At 35.6% G+C, this 12,636-nt stretch overlaps 1 pseudogene; it reads left to right on the top strand.

Annotated features, from left to right (window-relative positions):
• The first annotated feature begins 1,498 nt into the window (after positions 1-1,498).
• Positions 1,499-3,718, top strand: LOC110343957 (uncharacterized; annotated as a pseudogene).
• The last annotated feature ends 8,918 nt before the right edge of the window (positions 3,719-12,636 follow it).

The following is a 12,636-nucleotide window of genomic DNA, read 5'->3' as shown; positions in this document are numbered from 1 at the left end:
CTGGCAAAGTAGGAAATACAATGATGCTGGCTGGTTGCTCTTAGCAGGAAAATAATGAAATCAAAACATGTATAGGAAATCTAAAGTCTTCTAACTATAAGGACAAATCAATAAAGAGAAATAAGAAGCTCAAAGATTCAAATTCCTAGCTCCAGACACACATAAAAATCCAAAAGTTCCTATATGTGTCCTGAAAGAAAATCTCCTCTCCCGTAGATGCAGGGCTAAGATTTCAAATATCCAAACACAGGTATACATAATTTGATGGACTGAAATGCAACATAAATGTAATGCTCAACCTTGAAATATCTGAAGTAAAGGTCAGGGCACTAATTGGAAAATAATGGGATCCCATACATTTGGGTGGGGATGTTTGGGAGGATCCTAAAGAGGCTGAGGATGTTGAGCTCCTAAATTCCAATTGGCATTAGCATTTCCTAGCATACCTGAGGAAACTACAGTAATCCTATGAACCAAGCATGATAACGCTATCACTCCTGATGACCCACATACACCACCTACTTTTGCCTCTGGGCCTATAACCAGCCTACAATCACAGAAGGCTCCTAAAGGTGAGGTACATAGAGTGATTCATGATGTTATCTACTACTCTCCTAAAGAACTTCTTGAATGTTTCACCTCTTATAAGCAGAGCCCTGATGAACAAGTGTGGGAATGGATTTTGCAGGTGTGGGATAGTGGTGGCAAAATTATGCCCATGGATCAGGGTGAATTTGTCAATGTGGGTGCATTAGGTAGGACTTTCACTCATAGAATAAAATCAGGCACGGATAGTTTATTTGGCTGGTTGTCAAAAGTATGGATCAAAAGATGGCCCAAAGAGAATGAGTTGGAGATACCTGATAATTCCTGGTTTACTGTAGATGAGGAGATTCAATGGCTCATGAAAATGGTAATGGTAGATTGAACCTGTCATATTAAACTGAATCTTCCATGCTGGGGTGATCCAGAAAACGTACCCCTCACTAACACCTTGAGAAACAGATTCATGAAGGGAGCTCCAGCATCCCTGAAGAGCCCTGTCCTTGCTCTTCTCTATATGCGAGACCTAACAGTGGGGACTGTGGTTACTCAATGGGGAAATCTAAGGGCTATGGGTTTGATTGGATCATAGAGAGGCAGGGGTCAAGTGACACCACTTAATCACCAAAATCAAGGTGCACACACTGACCATAATGGATAGCAAAAGCATAAATGATCAGAATGATATGACACATTTAGACCTATGGCATTGGCTGATTATCTGTAGTGTTACCAGATGTGAAATCGATAGAAAGCCTACAAAATGTTTACAAGGTTTATATAGTAGAAAAAAATTAGGGGCAAATGAACAGGAACCTACTTCAAATCTTAGAAACAGAACCACAGCCCCTTGGCCAGTTTCCATATTTGAGTAAGTTTACAGATCCAGAACCCTTTGAATGAAGGGGGAGGCCAGGTTCACTTGAGGAAAGACCTGATGCAGCACTAAAATTTTATGTGGCCACACTTTATTATCTTTCCTCAAGGGGACCTAAAACCATTTATCAGAGTAACTATACATAGAGGGAAGGGAAATGTTTAGACATTTTATGGTCTACTGAGCACTGATTCTGAATTAACAGTAATTCCAGGGGAACTAAAATATCATTGTGGTCCTCTAGTAAGATTTGAGGCCTATGGATGCCAGGTGATCATTGGAACTTTAGCAAAGATCTGATGACTCAGTGAGTGCAGTAGGTTCTCAGATCCATCCTATAGTCATTTCTCCTGTTCCAGAATGCACAATTGGGATAGATATACTTAGTTCCTGGCAGAATCTTCACACTGGTTCCTTACCTTGTACTGTGAGGGATATTATAATTAGAAAAGCCACATGGAAGCTATTAAAGTTCCCTTTGCCTGAAAAAAAAAGTAAATCAAAAACAATATTGCATCTCTGGGGAAATCAATTCCTGAGATCAGTGCCACTATCAAGGTCTTGAAAGATACAAGGGTGGTGGCTCCACCATATCCCCCATTAATTCTTCCATTTGACCTGTGCAGAGACAGATTGGTCTTGAAGAATGGTGGTGGATTACCATAAACTTAATCAAGAGGTGACTCTGTTTGCAGCTGCTGTACCAGATGTGGTGTCCTTGTTTGAGAAGATTCATACATTTCTTGGTACTTGGTGTGCAGGTATTGATTTGGCAAATGTCTTCTTCTCCATACCTGTCCATAAGGGCCACCAGAAAAAAATTATATTAACTCTCCAGCCTTGTGTCACAACTTAGTTCACATGGATATTGATCACATTTCTCTCCCACAAGATATCACACTGGTCAATCACATTAGTGATATTATGCTGTTTAGACCAATTAAGCAGCAGGTAGCAAACACTCCGTATTAGTTAGTAAAGCATGTGAGAGCCAGAGGATGGGAAAGAAATCCAATGAAAATTCAAGGTCCTTCTACCTCAGAGAAATTTTTAGAAGTCTAGTGGTGTGGCTCATGAAGAGATCCTTTCTGAGATAAAAGATACTTTGTTGCACCCAGCTCCCCCTTCAACAAAAAAGAGGCACAAAGTCTAGTCACCTATTTCGATTTTGGAGGCAACACATTCCCCTCAGTAGGTGTTGTACTCCAGCCCACTTACTGAATGACTCGGAAAGCTGCTAGTTTTGATTGGGTCTCAGAAGCAAAAATGTTCTGCAACAGGTCTAGGCTGATGTGCAGGCTGCTTTACCACTGTGGCCATGTGATCCAGCAGATCCAATGGTACTCATGTCAGTGACAGGAAGATGTGCTGCTTGGATTCTCTGGCAGCCCCTCCTAGGTGAATTGCAGCAGAGGCCTTTAGGATTTGGGAGCAAGGCTCTGCCATCATCTGCAGATAACTACTCTCCCTTTGAAAAACAGCACTTGGTCTGCTACTAGGCCTTAGGGGAAAATGAATGGTTCACTACAGAACACAGGGTTACCATGTGACCTGAATTGCCTATCATGAGCTGGTTATTATCTGATTTACTTAGTCACAAAGGTGGACGTGCATAGCAACAATTAATCATTAAATGTAAATGGTATATCTGTGATTAAGCCAGAGCAGGTCCAGAAAGCACAAGTTAGTTACATGAAGAAGTTGCCCAGATACCCATGGCTCTTATTCCTGCTATATTGCCTTTTGTCTCCCAGCATTTACCTATGGCCTCATGGGGTGTACTGTATGCATAGCTGAAAGAGTAAGAGAAGGATAGGCACTGGTTTATGGATGGTACTGTATGTTATGTGGACACCATGCCCAAGTGGACAACTGCAGCATTATAACCCCTTTCCATACATCCTTGAAGGACAGTATTGCAGGGAAATCTTCACAGTGGGCAAAACTTTGGGGAGTGAACCTGGTAGTACACTCTGCCTGGAAAAACAAAACTGACCAGATATTCCACTGTACCCAATGATGTGGCTGAATGGTCAGGAACTTGGAAGGAACATGACTGTAAAATTGGTGACAAGAATATTCGGGGATGAGGTATGTGGATAGATTTCTCTATGTGGGAAATGGATGTAAAAATATTTGCATACTATGTAAAGGCTCACCTAAAAGTAACCATAGCAGAAAACTAACAATGAAGTGGATAGGATGACCCGCTCTGCAGATAGAGATCAACTTCTTTCTTCAGCCACCCCTGTCATTGCTGATAGGCTCATGAACAGATACACATATGTTCATGTATAGATACAAATTATAAATGTAAATTATATACATAAATTTGGTTTTATACAAATAAATATGAAATAATTTTTGAACAATTAATTAAATTTATTCATCTATAGCATAACAAAAATTATCTATTCAAGTATTCAATACAATGATGTTTCATGATTTCAGTACACAAGTAAGAAAACAGATTTTGCTTATAAAATTCTAAGAACAAGGAGGATTTTATTTGGGAATTACTTTGACATATTTGAATATTACAAAAGATTATTTATGCTATTTTTATATAATGAATTTGATTATATATAAAAGAAGATGAACAGAAAATACAACTATAAATTGAACTTAAAAGTGTCAATAAACTTGGGCATGAGAATTACATAGGAGGAACACAGTGTTCTTGATTGAATGTACAGATAAGAACAAAACTTGTCAAAAATGCTTCACTTTCAATCTCATAATCTTCATTATTGCAGAATTTATATAAAGATTTCGTTTTGTTATGTGAAAATATTAATAAAGTATTTAATGTTGAGTGTTCCATGGCTCCAGATCTCTGATCATGTGATTCCTTAGATAATGAAAGCACTGACAATATAGAATTTAGTAATGTAAAGCAGTTTACAATCATGCAGAGTGGTGAATTATATTACTTGAGAATATTTACCAACAATATAGCTACTTTGCTGCAAGAAGTAGCTTGTGTTACTTCATAATTGTTACAGTACTACTTATAGTATTTACTGATGTGCAAGATTAAAATATTAGAAGTTAGAGTTTCTTGAACTTCAATCTGCTTCTTTCTTTCTTTGTTTTTTTTTTTTTTTTTTTTGGTATCGGTAATCAAACTCAGGTCCTTGCTCCTGGGAGGCAGGCAGCAGAACCACCGAGCTAAATCCCCAGCCCAAGCTGTTCCTATAGTGAGAGTATTTCAAGTGTCAGAAAAAATATAGCAAATATAGATAAATTTCTAAGTTGCAAATTTGAAGCCAACTTGAGTGTGGAAATGTACATACCAACTGTTACAAAAGTGATTTTTGTAACGAATTTTTCTGCCTATTGTTTTTACTTTATAAATTTGACCATATGAGAGTCTTAGAAATAGTACCTCAACCAAGGTAAACAAAAATGAAAATTTAGAGGATATAAGATCTCCATTCTTCTGTTTTAACCTATTTCAATAGTCAAAACCAAATTTGCCTTTTCATCTTAAAGCGTCCATTATCCTTGGCTAAAATACCTCAGATGCGGAGTAAGAATTTTTCTTTATTCCTTAAATTATCTTTAAATGTCCCCCTCATGCTGCTACCTGGCCTTTCTAATTTAAATTCCAATCCTGACAGTGTTTTCTTAAATGTTCCCAAACTTCTTGAGAAGACACACGATAAAAATATCAATTTTTATTTTAAATTATTGTTCTCAAAGGAACATCATATGATTTCTTTATTGTAATTAACATTATTATAAGTTTCACAGGTTATCACTTAATTCATGCATTGGTTTAGATGAGATAGGTATTGTCAAGGAAGTGAGTGAAATAAATCAGACACAGGAGTTAAATAATGAATTGCTTCTCTTGTGTGAGAAAGCCAAAGGGTAAACAAGGAACATATAGATATGGGGAAGTAGGAAAAACATGTTCAAATAGGAAGGGTAGTGAGGGGGAAAGGGGAAAGGAAGGGCGGAAAAAGGGATAAAAAAAGAATGGAAGGAAAAATGAAACCAAAGATTTTGTAAGTGGGAAGGGGATAAAGGATTGAACAGAGGGGAAGGGAATAGAAAAAAAAAGAATTAAGATATATTATATACAGGTATAAATATCCTCTGATGATTTTGATCATTATGTATGGTAAACATGTACCAATAAAAAAATAAAATTAAAACATAAAGCAAAACCAAGTAGTTTAAATACAATCTCAAAAACGCCTTAATAGCATTGCATAAACTTGTTAGTATCAGATACTCTGATGCGCAGTATTTGTTAAGGATCTATTATAATTTGACCCTGGCAGATGCTTTAAATCTATGATGATATTTATTAAATTTAGTTCAGCATTTCAGTAATTGAATTTTTCTGAATAAATTATTTATTCTAGTAAAAATAAGTGAAATATTTTAAGTATTTTGGCAATAGTTAACAGATTTATGAGGGTCAAAACAACCATGATCTATGGAAATCTCTACAATTAAAAACAAAAATTTGCATTTATACCTATTTTTAATATTTCTTTTGGTATTTTTCTTTTTCTTGCTGCTTAGCATTAATATTAAACCCTAATTTTATTCTGAAATAAACCTTTTTATATTTATGTCTGCTTCATTTGTATTTTACTTTATGATTGTTATGTTTATTATCTTGCATATTTTTCTTGAATTTGCTATCTCCACTTTTCTTCAATACTTTCAATGGAACACAAAGTAACTTGTCTTGTAGTTTTTCTATTTTTCTTATTATATTTGGATATATAATTTAAGCACATCATTAGCTACATTCATAAATTCATTATCACAATTTCTTAGCATTTTTAATATCTTCTTTTTTGCTATATTAATGTTCTGCAGTTGATATTTCCAGAAGAGACTTGTTTTCACCATTTTTGCTAACATTTTTTTAAATTGTGCATAACCTGATTTTGATTATATCAAAGCAGTGTAAATGACAATACATTTTTTGAATTTCAAATGTCTCCTTGCCATGGCTGAGCCTGAGGATGGTCCTTCGCTTCCTTCCTACTCCCTTTCTCCTCCATAGATTAGATAGTCAAACAGACTGTGTCCATTTGACTCATATTGTAGACCCTTGATGGTACAGCCCCAGGAGATGGTTACATTGTATCCTTCCCTGTTCCCTTCCTGCACATGCCCCAATCACTAAACAATCACGCTAATTTCCACCTAGGCCACACAGGCCACATAGCACTATTTGCCCCACCTTCTCTTCCCGTTTGCCTTCCACTATAAATAAAGAGCATGTGGAACTCCAGGTAGCCATTAGCTCCAACAAGCTATGGTTCTACCTGGTCCCATCTTTCAAGCATAATCTTGGTATGTATCTTTCTTTCCTCTTATTCTTCAATTTTCTTCACCTCTCACAGCTTTTCCCTGCTTCAGATCCTATGTTGTGTGGGTCACAGCATCTTCTACTGTTTTTATAAAAGTCCTTCAATAGTCCCTGTGTTGAAGGCTTGGTCACCACCTTGTGGCAGTATTAAGAGATGATGAAATCTTGGAGCTGAGCCTAGTAGAAGGAAAGTAAGTGAATGAGGTCATGTCCTAGGAGGAAATACTATGACCCTAGTCCCTGTTGTTTTTGTTTTGCTCCTAGGGCACCATTCAGAGAGGACTCAAACCCATGTGATCTCCCTATGATGTACTGTGCTGTCACGGGCTCATAGCAACTGGGCCAAGCAATCATGTATACTGCAACTTCTGAAATCACGAGGCAAATCAAATGTATTCCCTTATGAAGTTGATTAGCTCAGGTATTTTGTCACAGTAAGAAAAAGCTAAGACATCTTTCTTAGTCTGCTTTAGTTCAGGTAAATTGTTCTAAAATAAATATGAATTATTTTTGCAAAAGATTAAGACACACTTTAAATGAAATAGCTTGAGCTTCTTGAGTTCTATGCATCAATGTCTCCAGCTATACATCTTTATTATCCATAAAGTGCTGCCAATTTTTGCTTATTATTTAATCTGCATCATGGAATTCATGTATAATATGTTCATACAATTTTGCTATATTTTCCCATTAGTCAATATATGATATCTCTTAACTCTGTTTTTAATATTTACCCCTCTGTTTTCTTTTGTTAAATGTTAAAGATTTTACCCTTGACTCTTCCATTTCATTTTTGTGATGAATGTCTTTCCACTATTTATCTGTAAGTGTATTAGTCAGCTTTTTCATTGCTAGAACAAAATACTAGACATCTATAATTTAAAGGAAGAGAGGCTTAATTTGGCTCACAGTTTGAGGCTTTCAGTCCATGGACACCTGGCTGACTCTAAGTCAGAAACAGCATGGTGGAAGAGCATGGGGATGGAACACTGCTCATGGCAGCCAGGACACCGAGACAGAATGGAGGAGCCAGGGAGAAGAATATATGCTTTCAGGTCATGCTCTCAATCACCCATTTCCAACCTGGCCCCACTATCTAATAGCACATTCAGCTACTGAACACATGAATGGATGAATCCATCCATGAGTATGGCACCCTGGTGTTCCAATTAACCTTTCAAACACAAAGGTTCGATCTGAACCATAGCAAATATTCATATCATGCAGATATATGTATCTATTATATGCAATGTACAGCTAGACCTGTTGTGGTGGATTAACTAATGGTCAATTTGTAACACGCAGCTGAACTGAACCAGAATGGTTATGGACATGGAAGACCCACCTGAGGGTTATTGCCAGGGGCATAAAAACAGACCTGGAGGGGAAGATAACTGACCATTGATTTTCTAGGAGAAGCTTGTTGTGGCAGGTTTCTAGATGTGAACGTGGCTATTTTCTTCAGAGGAGAAGCTCAGGGCCTCACTGTCACTGGGAAAGGCTGCTGTTCTCATCAGGGAAACTCTCATCTTCGCCTTGAGCATCGTTTCCTGGCTCCAGTGCAGATCCCTCAGCCTGGTAGAACAAATCCTTCTCCTCACCAGTGCAGGTTTTCTACCTTCCCCCACTGGACTTTGGGCTTTCCAGGTGCAGATCCTCCATATGAACAAGCATGAGATATTGCCGTGGGGTCTAGGCCACTGGGTGGACTCATGGAGGACATTGCCTTGGACTTTTGGCTTTCAGCAAGGCCTGTGTGGAACATTCCTGTGGGATCCAGGTCCTTGGCTGAATCCTCTGTGTCTTTGGTGTGTGGATAGATCTCTTGCACTTCTCTGCATTTGACTTTTTGGATGAATATTATAAAATAATCCTATAAATTGTGTGTCCTGTATTAAATCTATTCCCTTGCAGACCCTGACTACAACATCTGCTATGTTTATCAAATCTTTATCCCACAAATCTTATATTTAATGAGTGGGCTTAACATTTTTATGTTTGTATAATTACTTATGACATCTATGATACTTTAAATTTTATTGCCTCTCTCTTTTTCTCTTTCTTTCATTTCCGAGTGGCTAATTCATTATTTCTCTTCTAATTTAATCATTACATTTACTTTTGTATTTTTTTTACATTTTGACCTATAGTAATGATTAATTGCACTTATTATAATCTCAAAATTATCAGAATTTGTACTTTCCCCATTATGAGACAAATACTTTTGTACATGTGGCAATGATTTCTCTTTTCCAAACTTGTCATCTTGTTTGAATTGTCAACATTTTGACTTTTTTGGTTCCTATGGATATACTTTCCCATTTCTTTTAATTCAATTTTCATTATTCTTTTGCCTTTGGGCATAACTTATAATCACTAATGTCAAGTGTGCCCAGTAATTCCAGTCTATTCATCTGTCCATTTACATAACTCACCTACAACTAACTTCTTTTTCCTCTGATCATAGTAATTTTCTAGAATTATCATTCTCACCTGAGTATTATGTTTTGTATTTCACTCAACACTTCACAGACAAAAGTCAAGCAATATGATTTGATATGAATTGAAACTATACATTAATCTAAAACAAATTGACATCTCTGAAGTTTTGATATTCCAACACATGCACACATAAAATCTCTCTATATAGGTTTATTTGATTTATTCAATAATTTATGGTTTTTTTAGCAAGGAATCTAGCACATTTTTAGCAGGATTTACCCTTATTGTAGGTTTTATAGCTTTTGATGGTACTATTTAGTTCATTTCAATTTCCAATTTTGGATGATTATACATTGAAATAAATTAATTGTATTGTTATGTTGCTTACTTATTTGGCCCTGTATTGATTCTAGTAGGTTATTTTTGTATATTCCCTGTATTTTCTTATATACACAATAATTTTATGCAAATAATAGTTATTATTTCTCTTTCTTTTCTCTGTTGAGAAATAGAAGTAGAGACAGAGAGAAGAGGTTTCATTCTTTCACCATAAATTTATAGCATTTGTTTGGTGTCAGCACCTTTTTAACAATTATATCATCAACTCTTGCTGAAACATTTTTGTTAATTCTACCTAGATATTTTAGGGGTGTACCTTTCTATAATATTTGAAATTCATAAAATAAAATAAAATTTACTTTAAATTTTTTTTTTGAAAAGCAGAGCATAGATTCCACAGCTTGCATGGTGGTGTAATCTTTGAGAGCAAAGAAATATAGGGTTAGGGTTAGGGTTAGTTAGTTTTGAGGGTGATGAATATATTCTAAACCTTTACTAGAGTGGTGATTGTGTGACTCTATTCTCCAAAAGTTGCCCATTTTATTCTTTTTGTTTGGTTTTGGTACCGAGGATCGAACTTGGGTCCTTGCGCTTACGAGGAAGCTGGCACAACCACTGAGCTAAATCCCCGGTTTTATTCTTATGTGTTTTGCAATATGTAACTCATACTTAAACAAAGTTATTTTTAAAATGTGTATTGTATTTTTAAAAGCCTTAACTGTAAGCCATGCACCCTAAAGCCAAATAATTTTTGTATATCATCGTGCTTTTGCCAAAAAGAAGACGACCTAATATTTTGATGAGAAAGGATGACATGTGATAAATTTTATAACATGTAGAAATGATCCACAGACTCAAAAGTAAAGTAAAAATATTTGATTAGAAATGACAAGATGAGTGCTAACTTTAGCAGCACATATACTAAAAATGGCAAGATAAAAGAGGAAGGAGAAGGAAAGTGAACAGGTGAAGATAAATAAGCAGAAGGAAGAGGAGGAGGAAAAAGGAAGATTGCTTGTGGGGAGCTTGTGGAGATACATGGAAAGTTGTTCTCCATGTTTGTCTACCTGATTGATTAACCAATCTATTTGCCCCTCTAGTCCAAGATCAGCTATCTGGTGGTGGGCCTGAGACTCATCCTGGTTGCTGCAGTTTTTCAACTACACAGGAGATCTGGATGTGCATAGAAGCAGAAAGTGAGATGCTTGAAAGTGACCAGAAACTGTTGAGTCCTTGATATAACTTGACTGAATTATGACCTCCAAATTTTGTATAAGCTTCTATTGTGGCTGACATTATTTATAAAAATATACAAGGAAGGGTATTCTTTGAAACATTGCTAGTTAATTGAAAATGACAGAGTGCAATCTATTCCTTGGCATCTTGACATTTGTACACCAGTCACAACAACATTTTTCATTCGTCAGAACATTTTAATAACATTTGGTATTCACAAATATCAAATTAGTGCATCCTAACACAAAAATTTTATGAACACGTTGTAACTTTCCCACAAAAAACAGTACTTTATCCATTTTGGGTGAGGTTCATGATATGATGGAAAGAGAAAATATACTATCTTATTTAAAACTAAAGAAATTTGATCAAAATAAGCCCAGATAATTACTGAGTTACTCATCAGTAGAACTTTTGTTCTTGTCCAGGAACATCTTTTTTTGGTGTTCTCTGCTTCATCGCTCATTACTATGGATACAGCCTTTGCTGATACTTCCTGCATAAAGATTACCTATAATGTGTGACCGGTTACAACTGGCTCACCAAGGTTTGATTTTCTGTTTCTTTCATCTTCCTATAATAAGTCTGGATAGACTAAGTTAAAGTTTATTGCCAGAAAAATGAATATGATCAAAAACTCAATTGCTGGATTCTTATTTCTTACTTGATAGAAATTTGGTCTGTTTTATCATTTATTAAGGCACAATTTAAACAAATGCCTTAGAAAGATTGTTTAAGTATGTTCATCTTTGATAATCTGTATCGTGGCTTTTAAGTTATTCCATCTTAAATGAATTGAAGCCATTTAATATTTTACCTAATCTATATTATTAACAGAACTGTCTTTGGTTGAAACTAGAGGTGATAAAATAAATAAAATTAATTTATATTGATATTACACAACTATGAGGAGGACATTAAGTTGATTTTCACTTTAGAATTATAGACCTTTGTGAACATTTTATTTATAAAAAGAGGAAACCAGTGCATGACCTTAGAATTTCCATATAATCTAATTTTCTTTGAAAAAATTCTGAATGCCATTTAGACTATCATGCTTGGCTCTCCTGATATAAAATGCCACTTGTTGTTATGCCTTAGAGTCATTGAAAAGCATAAGTATAAGGTTTTTTTGCAAATTTTCCACACAGCATAATAATGTGTAAGAATATTTAGGTAATATTTACACTTTCTACTTGGTGTTTAACATTATTCAATTCAAAAGGTTCCATAAAAATATAGTCAAGGAAGCTGGAAACTTTGGAAAGAAAGCATTAAAATTTTAATATATATATTCATATTCTAATGATATATATTATTGGCAAATTGCCTTGCAACCCTCTCTTTTGGAGCATATAACCTACGTGACCAAGTACCACCTAGCAAGCAGCACTGTTCTTGTAAACCAATTGTAACAACTGCTTTGTTGTAGCTGACTTTCAATATTTTATTTTTCATCTTTGAAAACACACACCCTTTGCATGCTACTTGGGAACCACCGATTCTAGGAAGCTACACGTCATTTATTTTAAACGGTTATTCTCATATTGCTTAAATGAATTGTGTTCTCAAACTTCACGTGCCTCAGTTTACCTTCTAGCTTGACATTACAGTTTTTTTATCATATTAATTAGTGTATACTCATTCTTATAAAAATACTTTACTGTGAAACAGTTTGCCATGCTACACTGGCAATAAACTCACAAATCTCATGTTTGCTGAATCTCTTGACTGGAACAAGATGCTGTGCTGAAGGACTGATCCATACACTTCAGGTTTATGGCAGTACACTCTATGATACATGCATGATGATGAAATCACCCAGTGACACACTTCTTAGAATATATACCCATCAATA

This window comes from Heterocephalus glaber, unplaced genomic scaffold (genome assembly GCF_053883595.1).
Source record: "Heterocephalus glaber isolate CG9 unplaced genomic scaffold, H.glaber_assembly_v1.0 deba00001586, whole genome shotgun sequence".
Classification (NCBI taxonomy): domain Eukaryota; kingdom Metazoa; phylum Chordata; class Mammalia; order Rodentia; family Bathyergidae; genus Heterocephalus; species Heterocephalus glaber.
The sequence above is the reverse complement of the archived record's forward strand: the minus strand, read 5'-3'. Positions and strand labels throughout refer to the sequence as shown.